Source organism: Microcebus murinus, chromosome 9, assembly GCF_040939455.1.
Source record: "Microcebus murinus isolate Inina chromosome 9, M.murinus_Inina_mat1.0, whole genome shotgun sequence".
NCBI classification, from domain to species: Eukaryota; Metazoa; Chordata; class Mammalia; order Primates; family Cheirogaleidae; genus Microcebus; species Microcebus murinus.
Window position 1 is genome coordinate 95425322 of NC_134112.1, and position 24377 is coordinate 95449698.

General features: G+C 37.1%; 1 protein-coding gene and 1 non-coding gene across 2 annotated transcripts in view; one reads left to right on the plus strand and one right to left on the minus strand.

Annotated features, from left to right (window-relative positions):
- Positions 1-24377, plus strand: part of CNTNAP2 (contactin associated protein 2) — a 1865599-nt gene that overhangs the window by 797404 nt on the left and 1043818 nt on the right. The gene's annotated exons all lie outside the window — the stretch shown is intronic.
- Positions 22261-22403, minus strand: LOC142873205 (small nucleolar RNA SNORA7). Its single transcript, XR_012921246.1, has one exon. It is a non-coding gene; the product is annotated as a small nucleolar RNA SNORA7 (small nucleolar RNA).

Below are 24377 nucleotides of genomic sequence, written 5' to 3' on the forward strand. Positions count from 1 at the left end.
TGCTACTCTTCTAATATAGTATGTTAAAGGTGACATGTATGAATTTGAATTCAATCCATAAGTAGTTATTGGGTCTGAGCATTCTGCCTTCCATACAGTAGTCTTGAAATATATTTGAAAGAATGAATACCTGTTTTATCTATCAAAAATATAAAATGATTTTGTTGGCGAGAAATAAGCAATTACTCAGCCACGTACACAAGGGGTTAATTATGAAACCACAGGTAAGAGACAGGCTGGGGATCCTGTACATACGTGGATGTTTTGCTAACACGTGGTTAAGGATGAGGAGCTAAAGAAAATCTCATATTTTCCTGGATAATGAAAGGAATTGTTCCAAACCCAATGGAACTAAGATGGGGTACATTGGGTCCAGGGAAGTAGAGAATGTTTGCATTTAAGCTACTTTTAAATCATAAATTAATTCATATGGGAATCAGGAATGCAAGGCAAAAATGTCTAATAATACAGAGTTGAGCATAAGGAATTAAAGGCACGTATATTTGCCAAAAAGACTCAGCATACTGATGTCATCAAAATCACGGTGAGAATTACTCTTATCGAGTCACAGTTTGGATTTCTCAAAATTGTATGATCATTTGAACATCACAGGGGAGTAAGGCTATGTAAGTTAGCCAAAAATTATAGCAACTTTTGAAAAAGATAAAAAGAGAAATGAGAAACAAAAAAGAAATGTAGGGGGATAATTCATTAGAGTCAATGTAAAAATGTATGTTTGTTGCTGGGCACAGTGGCTCACACCTGTAATCCCAGCACTTTGGGAGGCTGAGCTGGGAGGATCACTTCAGGCCAGGAGTTTGAGAGCAGCATGGGCAACATAGCAAGACTCCATGCCTACAAAAAATAAATAAATAAAAAATAAAAATAAATTCTAAAATTAGCCAGGGGTGACGACACACACCTATACATCCTAGCTACTTGGGAGGCTGAGCCAGCATGATTGCTTAAGCACAGAAGTTTAAGGCTGCAGTGAGCTATGATCATGCCACTGCACTCTAGCCTGGGCAGAGTAAAACCTTGTCTCGAATAAAAAAGAAAAAGAAAAAAAAAAAAGAGGTTCTGTTAATAGCATTGTTCTCAATCTTTAACCAACATCCTTTAGTGATTTTTAAGTATAGCATTTATGCCTTTGGAAATGACATGTTAAGGTAGCAATACTAATATTCTTTATATTAAAATGCTGACTAACTGATAACATGCTCTTTAATGCATCATTTTAATTTTTAATTCTGGAGACTTTTTTATAATGATGTATTGAGTGAGCATTAACAAAAGATTATTAAAATTCTCATGCCGACTAAATTGACATATCAGAATTCTCATGACAAATAATTCATAAAATTATTTCCTACACTATGAAAAAGAACAAAATAACACCTGCACACCCACACACTCCACATATTGCTGTGAAGTTCATATTCTAGCATAAAAACCTCTCCACTGTATAACAAGAGGCCGAGGGCTGTTTGACGAAAGAGTAGCATCTCAACTGCTAAGTGGTGTGGAAGAGTTCTCTGACGGACCACACAGTTCTATAGAGATGTGACATTTTTCCCTGTGCTTTGCATGGCAGTCTTCACAGAATGTGAATGTTGCTTGGATTCTCTTGAATGCACACATGCCACCTTTGTCTCCTCCCCTAATCTCTTTCCCATCTCCAGCTAACAGTTTTTACAGTATATCTTCTATAAACAATTACAGCAGATTTACTTAATCAGAGAGGGGCCTATTAAATGTCAATACATCTTTAAATAAGGAACTGAAGAAGAAAGAACTGCAGAGAAGATGATTCTCCCCATCTCCAACAAAGCAATATAAATCTATGCTCCAAAAATGTTAAAAATCTTCACATTTGACTGACCTTATTTCAGTCTAGAAAGACAACATTTTTTATAACCAAAGCTCTGTAAATCCCACAGCAAGTTTGCAGAGTTTCCAGAACTCAGATTCCTTATAAACTGATGAAAGTGTTTAATCTGCCCAAGTGAAAAATAAAATACTGGGTCATTAAATGTCTCTGAAATTAATTAAATCTGTCCTATATATTTTTTTCTTCTAATTTCTGCTTCTTATAGAAAGTCTTATAGATAAGATTGGATTGAAAGGCACAAGTGGTCAAGAAATACACTATACTATACAGCCTTGTCCAAATTCCAGTCCCCCTCTTATTAACTGTGAAGCCTTAGACAAGTCATTGATCTTTTCTGAACTCAGTTTTCTCTTTATTAATACAAGTAAATGTGATAATAGCTATTTTTGATATTGTTAATTACTAATCGAAGAGTTCAATTGAAAATGTCTTACACACAGTAATTGTTAAATAAAAGGCAGACATTTGACTCTTTGCTTAGAGACTATTTTGTGTTATAAGGAATATATTGGATAAGAACAAAATCAAATTGTGGACAAATTGTGATCTAAATAAGTCTATTCCAGTTACTCAGGAAATTGAGGAAGTACAATTCTTACATATAAATTAAGATAATCTTTTCCAACTCTCATATTTAAATACCAGACAAGTGAGATCCAGAGTGACTGTAATTTGTTGTTTCCCAACTGACTAGCCAGTGGCAGACCCAGACTTGAACCCACGTGTCATGTGGATAAATTTTTCTCCTTATATTCCATTGCTTTTATGTTCAGTTTACCCTATATTCTAAAGTTTTATGAGGAGTGAATTATGCTTTACTAGTGTATCAAATCTATTACCAATTTCTTGAAGACATGGACTGTACTTTATAAGGAATACCTATTCTCAGTAGCCAAAAAATGTAAATTGCACAAAGCAGGTACTTATTTTTAAGTTGATTTTTTTTTTTTTACAAGTGTAAACGATTACAAATATCCTCCGGACTTCATTTATATTTGAGTGGACTTTAAACACAGGAGTCTTCAAAAAGTAAACAGGCAATATTCTCATAATCTTGACTCATATTTTTAAATATCTCTCTAGTTTCCAAACTCTAAAGTGTAAGACAGGTGGGAAAGGGAACTTTATAAGGGAGCACATTGCAAGTTAATTCAGCAGTCTAAGAGCGAAATCTTGACATCTGCAACTGGAACTTGATGTACAAAATGTAGAAGGCAACAAAGGTCATGTTGACCTATTATTTAGGTAGAAGAGAGAAAAAAAGTTTTCTCAATGATCCATAACGGTGCTTTAAACTGAACTAAGGGTATCAGCAGACTAACTTTCAGAACATCATTGACAGTTCTAAGGGTATTTCATTCAGTTCTGTTACTAGTACAGCCAAGACAGGAGAGGACTTAAATCCCACATCTACTTGTCAAAATCAGGATGAGAACATCGCAGGTAACAAAACTCATTGCTGCCTCCCAGTGCTCTTGGTCAGCTGAAGTTGCCTTTTAGATGGGCTTTCCTTATTATAAAACTGAACAGCATATCACATTGAAAGTTGTTTTTGCCTCATAGATATATCTGGTAAAGATTTTTAATTTATTCAGGATATTTTGACATATTGAATTTTATAACTTCTATTTAAACTTTCTTTATAGGAAATCGTGGGTTTCCTAACATTCTTGCTGTATTCAGTCCCAGTTATAACTCGTAAGTGTTCACAGAAAATCTAATTAGTTTTTCTTACTGAGAAACTGAAACTGAGCAAAGTTCATAAAGCCATAATAGTGGGAGAATAGTCAAAATGAAATATATTGACATAAATAATTAAACAAGTTCACTTTCCTTAACATCAAACATGGTGGGTATTTTGTTGTTGTTGTTATTTGGAAGACAACATGATAGACTGTGTCTTAGTTCTGTTTGCTATAAAATACCATAAAATGGGTGGCTTATAAACAACAGAAATTTATTCCTCATTGTTTTGGAGGCTGGAAGTCTAAGATCATTGTGCTGACATAGTTGAGTCCAGGTGAGGGCTGACTTTAAGGTTGTAAACTGCTGATTTCTTATTCTGTCCTTATATAAGAATGAGCTAGCTCTTTGGTCTCTTCTTAAAAGGATAGTAATTCCATTCCTGAGGGCTCCACCCTCATGATGTAATTAACTGATAAAGCTTCTACCTCAAGTACCATTATACCAGGGATTAGATTACAACCTATGGATTTTGGTAGGAGACATAAACACTCAATCTCTTAACCCCAGTGAGAATGGTTTTTATCAAAAAGTTCTAAAACAATAGTTGCTGGTGTGAGAGCAACTCACCAGCAAGAAAGGAGAGAGAAAGGAACACTTACACACTGTTGGTGAGACTACAAACAACCTCTATGGGAAATAGTGGAGATTCCTCAAAGAACTAAAAGTTAGACCTATTTGATCCAGTAATCCCACTACTGGGTATTTGCCCAAAGGAAAAAAAAAAGCCATTTTATCAAAAAGACACTTGAATGTTTATTGCAGCACAATTCACAATTGCAAAAATGTGGAATCAACCCAAATGCCCATTAATTCATGAGTAGATTAATAAAATATGGTATATGTATACCATATGTATACTCAGCCACAAAAACAATCAATACCTTTTGCAAAAATCTGGATGGAAGTAGAGACCATTCTCCTAAGTGAAATATTACAAGAATGGATAAACAAGCACCACATGTACTCACTATTAAATTGGAACTAACTAATCAGCACTCACATGCATAGATGGAAGTAAAACTCAACAAGAATGAAGCAGGTGGGAGGAGGAGGGGGGCCATGGGTGAAATCAAAAGTAACAGGTACAGTGTACACTGGGTGATGGGCACACTTATAATTTTGACTCAAGCAGTACAGAAGCAATCCATGTAACCAAAATATTTGTACCCCCATAATATTCTGAAATTAAAAAAAAAAGAAGTCAGCCCATAACAGACTAGATCTACTAAAGGTCAAGAAGAGTTTATTACTATTACAAAGAATTGCGTTTTATCATAATTCTTTTTCACTAATATGCTACAGCATTTATAATGTAAGGGCAACTAATGAAAAAACCCACCCGTCCTATGTAATTCACGTGCTCATAAGAAGAGATAGTTGAAACACTCTCTAGAATACAGATCCTGAATCCAACAGGTACTATTTCACTTTGGGCTAATGACTTAATTTTCGAGATTCAAACTCCCCATCCTTAAAGATGAGGCAAAAAGAGAGTCTTCATTAGTTAAAAGAGGATAATCACAATGAGCATTATTTAGACATGTCATGAAGTCTCCTCGGCTCAGTGCCAAGCTCACCCAGTGCTCTCAAGAAACTGTGGGTTTTCTCTTTGCATTCTGCGTAAGTTTCCTATACTGTGCAAAAAAAATCACAAACTTCTGCCTTAAAATATGCATTTATTATTTCACTCTTTGTACGGACCCTGTGTCTGCACACGGCTCAGCTGGGTCCTCTGCTCAGGGTCTCACAATGTCACATGCAACGTGCCAGCCTAGGCTATGGTCTGGATCGAGGCTCAGGCTTCTCCTGTACGCTCCAACACTGTGGGTAGAATTTGTTTCATTGCAGCTGGGGAGCTCCTGGTGGCTTCTTCAGAGACAGCAGGTGAGAGAGAGAGAGAGTTTGTGTTGCTTCGGATCTCAAACGTCTACGCTCTCTTGTGAAGGGAGCATCTGCTCGAGTCAGGACCCCTTGGGTTGCTTACCCTTTTGAGTAACACAAAAGCAACTAATTAGAGACCTCTGAGGTTTAGTTGTATGTGTCCACTTGGTAAGGCTGTAATCTTCAGTTCATTGATCAAATACTAGTCTGGTTTTTACCATGGAAGTATTTTATAGCTATGATTGACTTCCATAAAAACTTGACTTTAAGTAAAGGAGGTTACCTACAACAATCTAAGTGATCCTGATTCAGTTAGAAAGACTCAAGAGCAGAAATGGAGTCTCTCTGAGAAAGAAGAAATTCCGCCTATAGTAAGGTCTTAAGGGCTTCTGCCCAAAAGTTTCCAGTCTACTCTTCCTGATGGCCTATCCTGTGAGTTTCAGACTACCCAATGCAGTCCTTATATTGCACAAATCTTAATATATGGATATCCTCTTGGTTCTGTTTCTCCAGTGCATTCCTGACTGATACAGTGTCTTAAATACACCTACAGAGTCCTCTCACTTTGCTGTACAACATAACCGTAACCATGAGAGCAAACCCATTGAATTCATAAATTCTGCACAAACCCGAGGGGAGGAGATTATGACAGTCACCTGGACCAGAGGCAGGGAATCTTCCGGGCCATCTCAAATTCTGCCTTCCATACATTCTCCAATTATCCAGTTTTTCCTTTTTCTAATAAATTATATTCAGTGGGGAACAAACAGTAAGATTTTCTAGGATGAAAGAGTCAGAAAGCAGTTGGTAGGGAAGGGAAGAGATCACATAACTACTGGCATTAAAGCTTGATACGGCACCAGGGTTGAGCAAAGTTATAAAAAATTGATCCATTTTGATAATTATAGACCCAGTGCCCAAAACCCTTTAGTTGCTAATCTCAAAGTTGTTTGCTTGCTCTCATTTTCTGTTCTCTAGTATTTGGAGCAGGGTCAGCCAATAGAACTTTCTTTGATGGAGGAAATATTCCATATCTGCCTTGTCCAGTACAGTAGCCACTAGCCATATATAGCTATTAAACACTTGAAATGTGGCAATTGTGCCTGTGAAATTGAATTTTTAATTTTATTTAATTTTAGCTAATTTAAATTTAAGCTTGAATAGCCATATTTGGCAAGTGGCTGCAGTATTGGGCAGCAAAGCTCTGGAGGTGAAATCTGTCCTTCACAGCTGGACTTCTATAGGAAACTTGACAGCTTGACTGTAAATAAGAGCTACAATACGTCTGCAGTTTCCGCATTTGTATTATTAACATGAACCCAATAAACAAATTACCTGATAAGCTCCTTTCAACCTGAAACAAAATAGACCAATTCAATGCTACTCCTTTTGCATATTGCAATTGCATGTGCTTTGTTCTTTGCTTCAAAGAAAATACATTGTACCCCAGCTACAACCAGAGATAGAAATGAAGTATATGACATGGACTCTTTTCACCTGAAATGACAATCATTTGATAGGGACCAGGTTTACCTAAAACAGTCAAATAAAAATGTAAACAGGTATAAATGTAGAAGCAGAAAAAGCACATTACTGTTAAGGAAAAAATGACCTAAACATGTATGGCTAACCCATTTTCAAGGTTCAAATACTCTGAAGAATGTTGACATAATAACTCCATCTGTCAATGGATCCACTATTTTGGGAATTCTGAGATTCCCTACTGAAAGTCTAGCTGGAAGCCTGGCCCTAGGGAGCCCAGAGGGTCTGCTACCACTCGAAACATGGATCACCCCGTGCTAGGGTTTTAGTGTTTGATTTCTACACAACTTACCTGTAATTCCACCCTAATGTGGAACTGCAGGGAATTTAAAGGGCTTTGCACTTGTCATTAAAATGGAAGAGTCTTACAGTCGTGTCAGGGAGTGGAGAAGGCCAGGGTGCAAGCGCTGGGGAGGATGGGTAGGGTCCACGGCTCTTATCCCCATCTTAAACCCTGGATTACGTGTCAGGCAGCTGTCAGGCAGCCCATACTAATTTCTCTTGAATATACTCATGCTGGGGGCTGAAGGGCATAGGAATGATATGAGAAGGATTCTCATTTAGGATGAATTTATGTCAGAACACAATTGAAAACTAAACAGTAGAGACCTCTGTTTTCAAAAGCAGCATAACCAAAGGAAACTTACAACTGGCAGCAATTTTTGTGCATGTCTGTTTGTTTTTCCTCAGTCTCAGGCTCTGTGTGTGTGATTTGACCTCTCTTTTCTCCCAGGGCCTCATTATATCTCCCTACATGTCTTCATCTCTCTGGGACTCTTGCTCGACCTCTTCCAGCTGTTCGACCGTAGTCACGTCCCTTTTATTTTTTTCTGTGTAGAGCAATTCCACCGGCCCTCTGACTGACACTCTGGGGCCTATCATTTCATCTGCAAATGGCCCATCAAAGTGTTTAGTTGTTTAAATCTCCATAAGAGGAATTTTCCATCAACGTTTTTTAAAATAGTGGGTTTTTCTTCTTTCTAACAAGTAATTAGGCGGTATGGTCAAATTATTCTGCTAATAGAAAGCAGATTATCCAGAAGAAAGGATGTATACGTTCCTTCAGCCACACTCGGTGGGAACAACAGCAGAGCTGTCCTGTGTATCATTCAACAACCCAGAGACGCATCCTCTATCGTACCATTTATATTACGCTTTAATTATCTCTCCCCGTGACTGCAGTCCCCAAATATGAAATGAGTTCCTGATGGCAGAAAAAGTTTCATATCAATTTTTGTAACCCCAGGCCCTAGTCTGCTGCCTGGCACCTAATTACAGCAATCAATGAATGCTTAATAGGGTCATCATTCATTTAGCAAATATTCCCTGGCCATGTGTGAGAGAGTGACAGTTAAGCTGAGATCTGTGAAACGAGTAAGAATGAGACGTGTGAAAGAGAAGACAAAGGTAGGTAGGGCTATGGGAGTAGCATGGAATGAATGAACCAGTGCGTCAAGGAATAACTGAAAAATATTAGTATCTACTGTACTTGGCAGGGGAGTTAAAAATAGTTTGTTACAGATCCTTCTTGGGAGTTCTGGCCATCTGTGTGAACAACTTTTGTTTGATCTTAATAATACTCATTTACTCAATAAAAAGTACAGAGAACCAACCGGTTCTCAGTACCGTTAGGGCTGGGGTTGTGCGCATGGTATCATGGTGAGGAGAGAAGCCAGTCTCTGCCTTTGTTGGGGACAGTGGCAGCAAAGATCTGCACAACAGACAGAGTGTTGCTACTGTGCTCATCCTTGAGCATGGCGGTTCCCTGAGGGGAGCAGTGGCCGACAGCAACGTGGCTTCGATAGGGAGTTAAGGAAGAACTTCCCTGAGGAGGAGGCGATGGGTGGGTTGAGGTAGGAGCAGTGTTCTGGGTAGACAAAAGAGCATAAACAAAGTTCCAGGGAGAGAAAGTCAAGGCTGATGTGGCTGCAGCACAGAGAGACAAGGGCGGGTTGGTATGAAATGAGGCAGGAGAGTTGGGGGCATCCTCACAGCACATAGCATTGTGAGCCATGCTACCGACTTTCGGTTTTGATTCTATCAGAAGCCCAAAGAGATGCCACTGAAGTGTCTGAAGCCAAAAGTGCATGTGTGTTGGTGGTGACAGGCATGGGGGAAGTGTAGCATGATCATGTCTGTCTGTGTAAGCCTTGCTCTGGCTACGGTGTAGAAAGGAAATCTGAGAGCAGCAGGAGAGGACTTGGAGATGCCAGTCAGTGGGATATGTGTAGTTTGGTAAGCAGAGTGGGAATAAGGGGCAGGATTTAAGAGATATTAGAAGGTGAAAATCTGCAAGATTTGGTAATGCATCAAATATAGATTGTTGTGGGAAAAAGTGCTAGAAATGACTTCCAGGTATCTGTCTGCCTGACCAGCTATTAGACAATGTCATGTGTAAGGGTAGGGACTGACTGATGGTAGAGAATCAGATTTCAAGGAAGGATCACAAGTTAGTTTTTTGAACTGTTAATTTTGAAATATCTCTATAGCGTCCACAAGGTGTGTGGACAACTGGATAAAAGAGTAAAGAACTCAGTGTGGATAGGGCTAGTTACAAATCTGTGATTTAGCTCTGCGTAGAGGAGGTAATTGAAGCTGTATTTGGATGAGATCACCTAACAAGTGAACACAAAGTGAGAAGAGCTGAGCACCCAATACTGATCCTTGAGAAAGCCAAAATCTAATGGCTGAATATTGGAACGTAAGTTTCAAAGGAGACAGAGAATGAACAGCAGATGGGAAATCTAGAAGAGGGATGTGAGGAGAACATGCCAGAGGGATGGACGTGGGCACCAGTGATGAACGCTGCTAAGAGACCATGCAAGATGAGGACTGAACTAAATTAGGACAATTGAAGTTGATAGTGATCTTAGCATGAATCGTTGGTCGGAGTGATGGAAATTGAAACCAAAGCCATGTGACTTCAGGAGTATGTGAAGGTTTAGGAGATAGAGTCAGAAAGTACACAGTGCCACTTCAAACTTAAACATAGCATCATAGAATAGAATAAGGATGAGGTTACTAATTTGTTCTTTTAGACAGTTTGCTTTTGGAACCGAGAAGGTTAATTAAATTACTTGTCATTATTTCTTAATCTATGATGCCTCAGTAGCTATTCTGTTCTATAGAATTTACTTTATACTGTTTGTCCTGGATGAGGAACTTGAGATAAGAGCCAACATTCTCAGTGGCATTCCCCCAAAGCCAACATGTTTCCCTGAAATGGTTCTGCTTCCCTTCTTTTGTTGTTTCTGGAGATTGCCATCTGCTCTTCCATGTATCGTCTCCTTGATTTTCTTGGATGGTGTTCTTGGTTGGCCTATGCTACAGGTTTAGATAGGCAAGTGACAACATTCCCCTAATCCCGACAGACGATGCATATCGTTTGGATAGAAAAAAATATTTGCTCATTTCCTCCTGTCTGCATATGGCCCTGCTACCAGTTCATATTTTCCTCACTATCCTCACTTCTGATCAGTGTGCCCTGCTACCTTTTCTATTTATATGGTTGGTCAATTGACATTTTAAAAATCACATCAACAGTAGTTTCATCATAGGTTAGCATTTCTTCATGTTCATAATTTAAAAGGCTCATCAGATGTAGAAATTTTGTTTGTTTGTTTGTTTCTTGGTTCCAAATACCTTGTCTGGGAACTTTCATACATCCAATGATATGAATATATAGAAATGTGCTAGTAAAACAGGATAGGTCAAAATACAAATCGGATTAAAACTAAAAATATATTTTTTAAAATTAATATTGTTGTGGTTCCTTAAAATAAAACTATACTGTAGATCAGGATGTTTGTGTTTTGTCTTATTTTATTGAGTTCCTACTGAAAGTGAGATTACAGTCAAGAATTCACAAAACCTGCAGGTGTGAGATTTCAATGCTTGATCTATTCTAATAGCTGTGCTTGTCACAACTAAAGCTGTTTTGCTCCTTATGAAGCACTTTTTATTCTTCTATCTGAAGACAATATATTTGTATATAAAATAACCACACTCTTTGAGGGCACACATTACGGATGAGCATTACATTGAGAGATTAAGATATGGATGTCTGGTTCATTTTAGGAAGTTGTCAGATGTCAGGAGTATACACAGTGGTGTTATTCTCTGTTGAATATATGAAAGTTTTAAAATGATCCTTCACAGTTATGAAACTTCTAAGTTACCTATAGTGGAAAGAGAATAAAAATCAACTTGCAAATCTTATCCTGTAAATAAATACTTAATTTATGTTAGTTGATATGTATTTTATGTGGGTAAATAATATTTGATTGCATATTTGGCTGAAATTACTGGGTGAGAGGTATTAATATTATTCTTATACCATGTGCTGATTTAACCTAAAGCCTGGGTTCTCTTAACTGCCACCTTGCTACAACATCCTTTGCTTTTATACATCCATTTATCTAAAGCTTAAGAAGTTCCCATGGCAGGTGGTGATGTGAACTGCAAATGGTATCGTAAATTTCACCTCCCAGCATCACCCAGCACAAAAGCTTTATTGTAAGAAATGTGGCCTCTCTTGCTATTTTGGGGGTAATATTTGGGAAATTAGCAAGGTCATATTCAAAAAGCATTCCAGGCTCATAATAATAATCATATATGGATCCATGAAATACCATAACTTTTTTAATATGATCTTTTTAAATGAAATAAATTTCTAAGTGAAATCAGTTGTGACTTTCAAAGCAATTTTTAATATGCTGCATTTTTATTGGTGAAGAAAAGTATGTGGGTTTTGATCATGAAAAAAATTTAAAAACTCAACCAAAGACGTCTGGATATTGTTTGTTTTTACTTCTCCCCATCAGTGTAAATTTCATTAATATTATGGATGATGTGAATGAATAATATGTAATATTTAGGCTTGTTTATATTTTCCACTTCAAGAGAAGTTTTGGCTTTACCACCAAAAAGAATGCAAGATTTATAATTTAGAAAGCAAGAAGAAAAAAAAAAAACAGAGCTGTCAAGGTCAAACTAGCAATTTGCATTTTAAAATCGCTAGTTCTCTTCTAATGGCAGATACTACAAATGTAGAGCAATAAAACCTCAGCTAACAACATAGTATTAGTTTCCTGTTTTCTTTTTTTAACACAACTGCTGCTTTTCCTCCCACAGATACTATGAAATTATATGTTTTAATTGATTTAGTTAGAAAATAATTTTTCATTCAGCTTCTTAAAATAATAAAACTAGTTTCAATCTGAGAAAATAGAGATTATTTTCTCATCCTTAAATAATTTTTTCATTGTTTTCCAGTTTAGCCATATTGTTTCTACAACTCAGATTTTAATCTTTTTGTTTTTTGCTGAAATAACGGCTATTTTAAAAGATTAATTTTTATCCTTATTTTTCTTATAAAGATAACCTACATTGCATATTTAGTTATACAATTATGAGTTGCCCTAATATCTTGCACTTAGGTGTTTGAAGAAAGTGAATGCATGTGTGATTAGTTGTATGTGCAATTTGTTTTTCATTTGCACATTTTATTCAGTGCAAGCAAAAGATGGGCTTATGATTTCCCCCCAATATTCATGAAAGAAAAAGACTCAAAGCAACAGTGGTGATGGTCAATTTTGTATTCTTAGGTTGAAGCAAGATTCCCATATTTCCTGAAACTTAATCTAATAGCAAAATATTTTCCGACTTTTTCTTCCAGTCTTTTGTCATTATTGTCAATGGAGACATACGAAATGCACGCATGTATTCAGTTTCTATTTTGACTACTATCTAGATAGGCAGCCCAGTGTGGTGGTTGAGTGCAAAAGTTCTGTGAATCCAGACTAGCTTTGAACATCAGCCCTGGCATTTTCTAGCTGTGTGGGCAGATTATTTAACCCCAGTTCTCTCACCTGTAAATGGGAATAATAATAATAATAGTACCTATATCAAAGGGTTGTTATGAGGATTAGATGAGTTACAATTTGTAAAGGTCCTGAAACATACAGCAAGTGCTATATAAAATATTGTATATATTTTTTATATATATACATATAAAATATTGCTATATAAAATATTGTATATATTTTACATATGTATATATGTAAAATATATACAATTAAAATATGGTTACAAGGTACACATATTACAGATGGAGAAATAGATACAGACAGAAACATATCACATTGTTTACCTGTCTTTATTATCTTCTGTATTCTTAGGCTTTTTGTTACCCACTAACAGAAAATATTATTATTTGTCTTGCCCATGATATCTAGCTTCCGTTTCTTCTCTTGTCCAAGGAGTGCTAAACATTTTAGGGGATGCTTATATTCTTCTCCAGTGTCTGCTACACAATTAAGTAAATTGATACAGAGTTTTCATCAGTGCAGACTGAATAGATTGCAGTGCATGCAAGATTTCACCCCTGTTGCAAAATATACTCTGCAAGACTTACATAGATCAGGGAAATAACAAGGACAGTGCCAACTGTATCTACCAAATCATTGGCAGTTGACTTTGTGTGAAAGAGTTAAGGATGTTGCTGTATCAAATATTCAGTTACTCATTAATTAAAGTAGAACAAATTCAATACTTTTTTATTCAGCAGATTAACCAAAACCCACCATGTTTGCAATTTATATTCATCCTGTAAACCGCATATGCATTAAACATTTCCATCTGGAGCCCCGATGATTGTTTTTCTCCCATCTCATGCTTGATAAGCTGTTACTGATTAGACAGGGAATTCTGAAGCTGTTGAAAGCACAGCTTTTTTAAAGCTCTATCACCTTGGTGTTCTTTACTTCTTAACAGATCTTGCTTGATGTATGCAAGTTCCATTTTGGCTCTAATCCAGATAGGAGCTCTAGGTCCCTTGACCATGATGGTTTAATGCAGACAATCCTATTCTGTGTCCCTACCCGCTCCCACTCCAAATTTTTTCTTCATTTAAAAAATGCTCTACTATCTAGTCCAATTTATAAAATATTCTTCTTCACCTGTCGCAATTAGTTTGATGCTAAATCTTAAACTATTCTGTATGGTAGTCTATAGTAAATTAATAACATAACTAACATATATTAATGCAGATTTTCTAACCAGTATTGTAAAAATTTAATGTGCTTAGACTCATTTAATCATCATTAACTATGCTATGAGGTAGATGTTATTATTATCCCCATTTAACAGATGAGAAGATTGAGGCCACAGGAAAGTTGAATGAGATCCTCAAGATCAAATAGCGAGGAAGCAGAAGAGCTTGGCCATGAACCCAGACCCTCTAATTCTAGAGACTGTGCTACCAGCCACCACACTGCAGCCCTGATGGAGCTGAGTCTTTAATCCCCATTTATGGGACATGCACTTCCAGATGTAGCTCCAGTAAAAAACTTGCATCTGAAGGAGCCACAGCCTTAGTCTTCCTTTATGATATATACCCTGCCTCTTTGGGTTGCATTTAACATCCAAAAAATGGAGTATAATCTACGAGACATTAGCAGTAAAACAAATAACCACATCAAACACAAAAATCACATAGCTATTTTGTGAGAGTCTCAGTGTGTTTGGCCTTTCACAGGCCCTCTAACCCCTGGTGATTACCTTCATGTGTCATCGATACTGTGTTTGTTTTTCTAAGGTTTTTCAAACTGGGACTCATAAAAGTGCTGTTTCTTATAAAAGGTTACAAAGTTAGTAAGTAGCAGAATCAGAATTCAAACCCTAGTCCATTTATTTCCCCATAGCTTTGTGCTTGCTTTTCTATTAATTGGTTAGAATACTTTAGCACCCAAAAACAGGTCTAGTGGACACAGGATTCACCCAGCTAGCCGTCAAATACCCCCCTGATTAGGAGGGAACTGTCGTTATAACCAGATCTATCCCTATTCTCTTCTTGTTTGCTATGAACTTGATCCTTTGGATTTGTGCATATTCTAAAAGTCACCCTGTTACTATGCCTGGATTATTAGGTATGAGAAAAATCAGTGTTGCAAGGTAATCTCCCATGGTGAAAACATGGAAATGGATGTTTAAGGTAAACATTTGTTTTTTCCAAAATTACATAGATTCTTTGTACTTTAGATGTGTATTATACATATTATGCATCTTTTTATCCCCATTATTTAGCCAGGCCTATAAGAGGAACTTAATGAATGTTGATTAAGTGAATAAATTAAATAATTAATAATTTGATTAATGCATGTTTGAAAGAGTAGAAAAATATGACATCAGTGTCTTCATTGGGTTTCATATAGTCAGAAAAAGCAATTAAAAGGCCAATAGTATCTACAACAACATCGATTTTGAACCAAAATCTTATGTTTATTGTCATATAGTAGCATAAAATGATACGTCTGAGTCATATCAATTCTGAACTATTTCTTATTTTTATGACTTATGTCAATTAGTATCAAAGTCTTCCCATTTGATTCCAGTCCATTCAAGTACCACCTGGTTTCTGACCTTTTCCTCACCAGTGCTGACTCTAGCTAAGTATGCCAAAAAGTGAGAAAAATGGAATTGACACAAATGAAAATCAGAATAAACTGAAAGATTATTCGTAACATTTTTTTGCTTCCCCTCACATGTCAAACACATTCAAGTTTTATTTCATATGAAACCAAAATAGTATATATTCCAAAAAATATAATTCCTGAATTCCTATCCTCGAGGATTATGTAATCTAGTGGAAGATAGGTATTGCTCATGTAGCAATGCTAAGAGTCAAGAGGTATAAAGAAGGTGTGATATTCACAAAGAAATAGTCTTTGTGGTCTCAAGTGGTGCTGCGTAGTAAAGTGATCATCAGCTGCACATTAGTGAATGATTATGAAGAATACCCACAAGTGGACTAGGAGACGCTTCTATTCAGCGTGGGCCATTGTCGCATTGTTCCTCTTCCTCTGCCGTAGGATTCATTCCAAATCTTAATACAGGGCATAGCTTCTCCCTTCAAGAACTGTAGCTTGTATTTTTATCTCTTGAATCTGTGCCAAAACCAAAAGCAGCAATCTCAGCCACTCGTCTCTTACACAAAGGAGATTCATTCATACTCTTAATGAGTTTATCAAAGGAAACTTGTTAAAACAGGAGTGTAAGTTTCAGTTTGGATGAACCTCATCTTGTGCCATTGGTTGTTCATGTTTTGCCGCAGTTGTGCCTGTCCATGCCCAGCTTGCGCCTCTTAGGACACCAAATGAGACGATTCATCTGCTGGTGCTCTGGAAAGGAGGGAGGTAGGGGATCAATAGACTCTGGCTAATAGTTTTTTTTGGGTCAGAATAATAGTTTGTAGAACTGGCAGATTGCAGTTCAGAATGGCCCTTGATCGTGCATTGATCTATGCATTGGTCTATTCAAGCAGGAAATACAACCATTTCATTGATTGCTAGTAAAAAATAAATAAAAAAACAAACAAAAAAACCAATAAAAGGGTGTTAAAGTCAGCAGGGCTTTGAGCATCAGGGAAAGTCAGGGATTGGCTACAGCTATTTAAACATTAATTGGCACCATAAAGAGGAAAGAAACAAAGTAAGGACTAAATGATCACCAAACGGCAGTTGGTTCAGGACAAACATGCTCTCTTCTGCTTTATGTTTTGCTGAGACAGTTTACCACTGTCTCTCTGAACTGAGATCCACTTTTCCGTGTATAAGGGCTCACCATTTTATGAAGAACAGACCCAAAATGGACATACACCATCTCCCTTAACCAGGATTTAGTCATACAGCCACCTAATCCCACTTCTGCAGCCTTGTCCCCAGCTAAAACTCGGAATTTCTCTTATTAAAATCAGACTCCCCTTGCACTTTTGTGGAACAGCTAGCAGTCTCTGCCATGCCATTTCTTTACTCACCCCTAGACAGATGGAGGAGAGAGAGAATGCCTCCTCCTCTGTGCTTTTAAAGAGGACGATCGGCATAAGTTTTAGGAGAAAATTAAAGCTATACATTTAACGTTGCCTTAGTCTTTCTCTGTTAGCCTGATTCAAACTGATTCAGAAAGAAAGAAAATTTAATTTCCCACATGATGAAAGTTCAGTTGCTGGAGTAGATCTCAGTATATCTCTGTAAACTGCTCTTGCATCCCTGTGTGGCAGTCTGGTCCCGAGGCTGGCTTTATCCTGGTTGTCAGGATGGCCTTACCCTTTCAGTTCTCACACTGACACTGCAATTTTCAGAGGCAGGTCGAGGCCATCTGTTCTGCTATCTCCTCCTTAGGAATTAGGGAGCCTGATTCCTTATAGCTAAAGCTCCCTGAGCACACCTTGCTCTGGCTATAACTTACTCACATGCACACCCTTAGACCAAGTCTCAGCAAGGGGAATAGGGTTGCTGTGGTTGACTTGCACAATTCAGGATTAGCTCCATTGCAGAGAAAAAGCTGTCCTTCCCTTGAACTACATAGAAAATAGATGGACACTGGGCACTTGAATGAAATCAAGGCTCATCCATCACCACCACCAACAAAGAGGAAATGGATATTAGGTGGGCAACCAAGACTGTCTGCTACAATTCATAACACATATCACTGTTTCTAGAGAGTGTTCAACAATGCTAATGACAAGCTCATGTTTGGAATATGAGGAATACTATGTTTTGCCTTCAGTGATTTGGAGAAGTAGGCAGGAATGATTTCCACTTTTACTAAGTGGTTATTCTAATGTGTACATTAAAATTATATAAATGATGTTCTTAGCCACAACAGACTGCCTACTTTTACGGTTAAAAGTAAAGATTTTGTTTTAGTGGGGGTGTGAGGATGGACCTGTGGGCTGGCCAAATTGTGGCAATACCATTCATTTAACACCTTGAGTTAAGTTTACATTAATAAAATATTTATAATGCAATCCTTTGCTATTCATTAACTCTGAGAAGTCTGAGTATTTATACATACAAAATCAAGCTTATTTTTTTCTTGAAGTTGAGAAAACATTTTTGTGTTTTTAATAAATTACATGATTCTAAGTTGGTGTCTTTTTATTTGAGAAAAATAAATAACATGCTTAAGAAAAGTGCATTGAAAATAATAGTTTCTTTGATGACTTAGTTAGCCATCTCCTAATATTTTTATCTTTGCATGCATCCCTTTTGTCTGGGATAGATTATAATACTATAGGACAGGGGTCCTCAAACATTTTAAACAGGGGACCAGTTCACTGTCCCTCAGACCATTGGAGGGTCAGACTATAGTTTAAAAAAAAAAACTATGAGCAAATTCCTATGCACACTGCACATATCTTATTTTGAAGTAAAAAAAACAAACGGGCAAAAACACCCACATGTGGCCCATGGGCCATAGTTTGAGGACGCCTGCTATAGGGGATATCTCTCCCAATACCATATATTTACTGTTTCTAAGAGATAAAAATACATAGCTGTTTTATATAAATGTAAACATTTTATTGTGTACCATCTGCCCTGGCCAATCCGTCACAGCAGATTGTTGTATATTTTTAATTCTCTTTATGTCTAATCATTTTATTGGTATGTGGCTTTCCATTATACCACTCAGAACCTCTTTCATAAGTCATCCTCTGATCCAGTAATCTGGAGCTATAAATGATTAAGAGCAATGAGAAAATCATTTTCATCTGCAACTCAAATGTCCTATGTATTTTTATAGAAATTATGTAGCTGGGACATACACACAAAAACTCTGAAAGACAAGCATTAGGGCCATGTTTCTCAAATCAATTTGCCTTTAAACCCTGGAGCCTCATTAAAGCACAACTTGAAATGGTAGAAAATCCAGTGAGGCATGTCACTAAAGGCACGGTTTCCTTCTGCAACTTCCTAGAAAAATTCATTAAGGTGTTTTCAGCTTTAATACTAATCAGTGCATAAACTCTAAGAAAATTTTAATGGGGATACTTTTCAAGGAGTATGTTAATGGGGATATAATAAAAATACTGAATCACATTTAAAGAGGGAAGAAAGGCACTTCTCTTGGCTTGATGGGTTTTGAAAGAAAAAAGGTCAGAAGTGTAAATATGAGCTTAAAGAAAATAAAAAAAACAGTAAGAAACAAAGAAGGGAATAGATACAGAGAAGCGAGAGTGAAACTGATAAGATAAAATAATAAAGCAATTTAATGTTTTTGTCTATTCTCTTTTTGATATATCCACAGAAAATATCTAAGATCAGACTCCCTCTTCCACGTGATATGCAGCACTTTCTTTAACTCTGTCAAATAATGTTTGTCTGGGAAACAACTATTTTCATTTTTTAGTAAAATTGTTGTTGAAGCAAAGCAAGGAAAAATATCAGAAAAGTATTCTATAGAGCTTTAAAACATTAAAGATAAGGTTAAGTTTTACCTCTTATCTTCTCACACTGTGAAAAATTTTACTCTCACTCTATCGTGATTGGAAGAAAGGTTGTGATTTGGATGAAAGTAGACACTAATTAGTGTTACTGTGTCTGTAGTTTCATATATATTCACATATGACTGGTGTATTCAGTTGCTGTCTATGTGGTAGAGCTTCAGAGACTCAAGGACCTCTTCTTCCAATCAAGCTATCTTTTCCTTAACTGTTCTCTGAGCCTCAGTAGCTTTGCTCTCCTTTCCCTTTCCCTTTCCCTTTCCCTTTCCCTTTCCCTTTTCCTTTTCCTTTTCCTTTTCCTTTTCCTTTTCCTTTTCCTTTTCCTTTCCTTTCCTTTCCTTTCCTTTCCTTTCCTTTCTTCTTTCTTTTCCTTAAGTACTGTTCTCATTAATGTCTTAAAAACATTAAGAACATTAAGCATCATTAGATATTTACATCAGAATGTGAATACTTTTATTGGATTCTGTGCAGTGTATCTGTTAGTGGAGAACATGTTGAATGGGTTGGGGGAGGGTGCACAACCACTGAAGTGGGAGGACACCAGAGAGAAACACCCATTTCCATTTCTTTTTTTAAACCAACAGCCAGTCCTAGCAAAGATGTACATAAGTGGTATAAAAACAATTTGTGTATATACCTGTATGCATGTGTGTTTATGTGTGTGGTCGATTTATACGTGCTATATATGTATAAGTAATTATTTGTATCTCACTTGAATGGCCTAGTTGGCCCTATAAATATTTGATCCTTGTTCAATAACATTTTCAATTAGTTTTTAATGGAATTCATCATAAAATTGATACCACAGAGACACCATTTCAATTTTATTTCTGGCAGAACCATGTAAACACAAAGTGTAGGAGATGCTAACCATGGCTGCTTGTGCTTTATTTAGTAGGAAAAGCCATCAGCAGGACATGGTCACCCTTTTACAGTTCTGTTGTTCTAAGAAGTACAACAGAAATTTTTAGAGAAGGGTTTGGGCTTTGCACAACAATTCTTGTTTGCATTCCTGAATCTTCCTAACCTCAGGACTCTGACTTTAATTTTTCTAATTAATATTTCAAAACATTTCTAAATATCAAGAGAAAAAGTTTATAAAATCATCTAACTGTTGCTTCAAATTTTGGAAAAAATGTCTTAGTTGGAAAAGTTAAAAAAAAGACGATTATGGGACAGTGATCATTTAACAGGAAAAGAAAATATTTCTAATATAAATATTAGAGCTGTGATAACAGTCAAAACCAGGAGTTTTGAAATTAGAAAACTAGAAATCAGAAAAGAACAAAAAAATAGACCTCTAAAAGTTGCAAAGCTCCTTTTTTTTAACCTCAAATTTTAAAACAAAGAACTGTTCCAAAATCTTTAAAGCCATATTTTTACAAGGGAATTCAAGAGATAAAACACATAGTAGTCATATATAGTAGTCACAAAATCAGGTTCTACAATATTATAGAATATTATGAAAAAAATATGTCATTAAAGGTTTGGCTATTGAGTCTTAAGGGGCTGTGTCATGTCCACAGCTATGTGCCTGTTCTGAAGAGCAAGGTGGCTTCTTGCACCTTGTCCACCCAGGGTGCAAGGTGGGCTAGATGCGTGGCTAAAACAGAGTTTGGTTTCCACCAGCCTCACCTGGGAGCTGCACTGCTGGAGCTATTGCCACTGCAGACGGAGATCCTTGTCTCCCTGCTGATGGGAGCTTCACTGCAACTTCTCTGTTCTGCCTGCCCATTCCACCCCCTCACCACCTTGCGGTGGTTCCAATTGCTTAGAAGTTTCAAGCGATCGGAGTCCTGCCCTCCCACTTTGTTGTCTCCACAATCCCAGGCCTTGCATTCGCCTGTTTGCCAATGTCTATAAATGTTCTCTTTACAAGCCTTCCCATGCTATGTATAAAACCTTTATAAATAGCACCCGCCACCACTTACACAGAGCCACCGGGGAAAACATTTTTGTCTGTTTTTTTCTCACATATGTCTGCAACTTGACACTTTTCCCTTTATTTTTACTTGATTTAGCTAGTATATTCTTAACCGCAGCGTTGTGATTTAGCAAATGAGACATTTTCTTCATCTTGAACTCTTCAGAATCTCATCAAATTTAGTCATGAAATACAAAAATTGGAAGCAAGTCTTTGTTATAAATGTAGGCTTCGAGTAGGAGTTAACTAAATTTTGTTATTTTAAAGTTATAAAAATGAAAGCTTATATTCAATACGTGCATTGAATCAGATGGCATGATTGTGAATTTCTATATTCGATAAGTATTAGCTCTTTTGGGGGATACCAAATTCATAAGCTATGAAGAAATGATGGTTGATACTATGCTGGTGTAGACAGAATCATAGAGGTGGGAGTTGGATTCAAGTGTCCATTTGAAATTCTTTTCTTGAAAGTATTTCATCCAGCGCTGGGCCTCGCCCTGCACTGCAGGTTTCTCAGGTAGAATGAGAGGGAAGTGCCAGAAAACCTCCAAAATACTTGTTGCCCCCAAATGTTATCCAGGACTGTGAAGAGTAGAAACAGAGTAGAGTGAATCATGTATTTTTTTTTTGCCCTTTCACTTCTTTATGTTTTGCTGTCTTTCTCACTGGGGAAAAATAAGCTCCACCAGGGAAGTCAGCAAAATTATAGAACAGTAAGCAGGAAGAGTCACATGGTCACCAAGACTGACACCAAATTTGTCCTAAATCCATTCCTGCTATGGTGAAAACATGACCCTGTTCTCCTTCCAGGCTTGAGTCAAGGTTGCCAAGTGGGCAGATTAGCACATTCACCATTTTAAATCAATTAAACAAAATATATGATAACAGTAACAACTAATGGTTATTAACAGCTTATAATGCAATGCACCAGATCACCAGATACTGTTTTAAGTATTACATTTTTCTTTTCTTTTTTTTTTTTATCTTTTCACTTGTTGTGGAGTGTCTTCCAATCACCAGCTACCGAGCAAGCTGGGAATGGAATGGGTACCTCTGCTAGGCTTGCGAATTTCCCGCCTGTTTCCGAAGCTGGTAGAATACTAGCCACTCTCCAGATGCCATCCCAGGAGGTCTACGTTTACTCAATCCATCTGCACAGATCTATAAAACATCGTATCATTGCCTTCATCTCCTGACATTCAAGGAAGTTCAGGCACAGAGCAGTTTTGTGACTTCCTGGTGAAGTCACGCAGCTGGCTACCAAGTGGCAAAGCAGGAATTAGAACCCTGGCAGTTTGAACCCAATCTCTGTATTGCCTCTCCAGCGACTGTGAATCTAGGTCTTGATTTAGCAAAGAAAACAGATAAGAGATGTATATGCATATGCGTGTGTGTCTGTGTGTGTGCGTGTGTGTTACAATTCTCTGATATTTACGATGGCTGTACTGTTGTGTTAGGCTAAATACTAAAAAAAAAAGGGAGGGAAACATGTTTTAGCTGAATGAGACTAGATATTTCATTTTACGCTTGCTCAAGCCATACACTCATTCTCACTGGTTCCAGGTAATTGAAGCCATGAGTATTTTCCTTAATTTACTCAGATAAATATTTTCCCATGTCCTAGAATTAAAATAATTCAATCTTACTAATTTTGTGTCTGTTTAAACGTTAACAATGCACTAAGAATATAAGTAAACTATCATTATGAATTGCTTTCTTAGATTCTACTTATAGCTTCCATATAATAAAGAATTAGCCGGGCGCGGTGGCTCACGCCTGTAATCCTAGCACTCTGGGAGGCCGAGGCAGGCGGATTGCTCAAGGTCAGGAGTTCGAAACCAGCCTGAGCAAGAGCGAGACCCCGTCTCTACTATAAATAGAAAGAAATTAATTGGCCAACTAATATATATATACAAAAAAAAAATTAGCCGGGCATGGTGGTGCATGCCTGTAGTCCCAGCTACTTGGGAGGCTGAGGCAGGAGGATTGCTTGAGCCAGGAGTTTGAGGTTGCTGTGAGCTAGGCTGACGCCACGGCACTCACTCTAGCCTGGGCAACAAAGTGAGACTCTGTCTCAAAAAAAAAAAAAAAAAAAAAAAAAAAGAATTAGCATTCGTTTTCTTTTAGAAAAGTAATACTGGCAATTATATATGATATATAGGATGCAGTTTTTGCTCCAGTTTGGAAATTTGGACACTTTGGTACATAAATTTTAACTGATGGTCCAAAATAGTTACCCATGGAAGTATCTCATTGTGTGTGGATTTCACGTTTTAAAATTGCCTTTGGAAAAGTCCAATTGCTAATGTAGTAAAATAATCAGTAAATGTGAACGTGCTCTAAAATTATGCATTCTCCCATTTTAGAACCTAAGGTAAAGTTAACATGGAAAAATAAATGCATAGTTAGTTGTTGGGAAGCTTGGGCAAATCACCCAGAATAAGAAAAAGAAATGCTTAATTTTAGAGCTCAAAAGAATCTAAGAGATTATCTGTTCCCTCTTCCCTTTTGCAGGCCCAGAGACTGAATTTATTTCCACAAGAGCAAATAAGCCAGACCTCAGTCCTAGTCTCCAGGCTCGGAGCCGGTGCTCCTGTATAGCCTGCAGGGGTGGTCATGATTCTGGGGACTCAGCTACTTACTTCTTGGGTCCTGAGAAATCTGGCACCACTTTAATTTTCTGATAAAGGCCCTGCCTCCACATGCCTTTTGCCCCCCTAGAATGAAGGCATGTGTTGTACATCTAGGTCTACACTAAGAAAAACTGAACCATTGACATTTTAAGGACTTAACCGCCCTACTATAAATAGCACTTGTAACAGTGTTATATCTGTCATACCTTGGGAAGGGCATAAATTGTTAGGATTGACCTAAACTAAAAAATGTCAAATGCAGAAAGTTGAAAATAAGATGTGCAGGTCCTTGTATCTAATGTGCCTATTTCAAAATCTAATTCTTTTTCTACTGACAAATAAATAAATAAATAAATAAATAAATAAATAAATAAATAAATAAATAAATAAATAAATTCTCTCCTAAAATTAATGTAAATTTGTGATATTTGGCTGCCCTTAAATTTTGAATTCAAAATGATCCTCTTGTTTAAA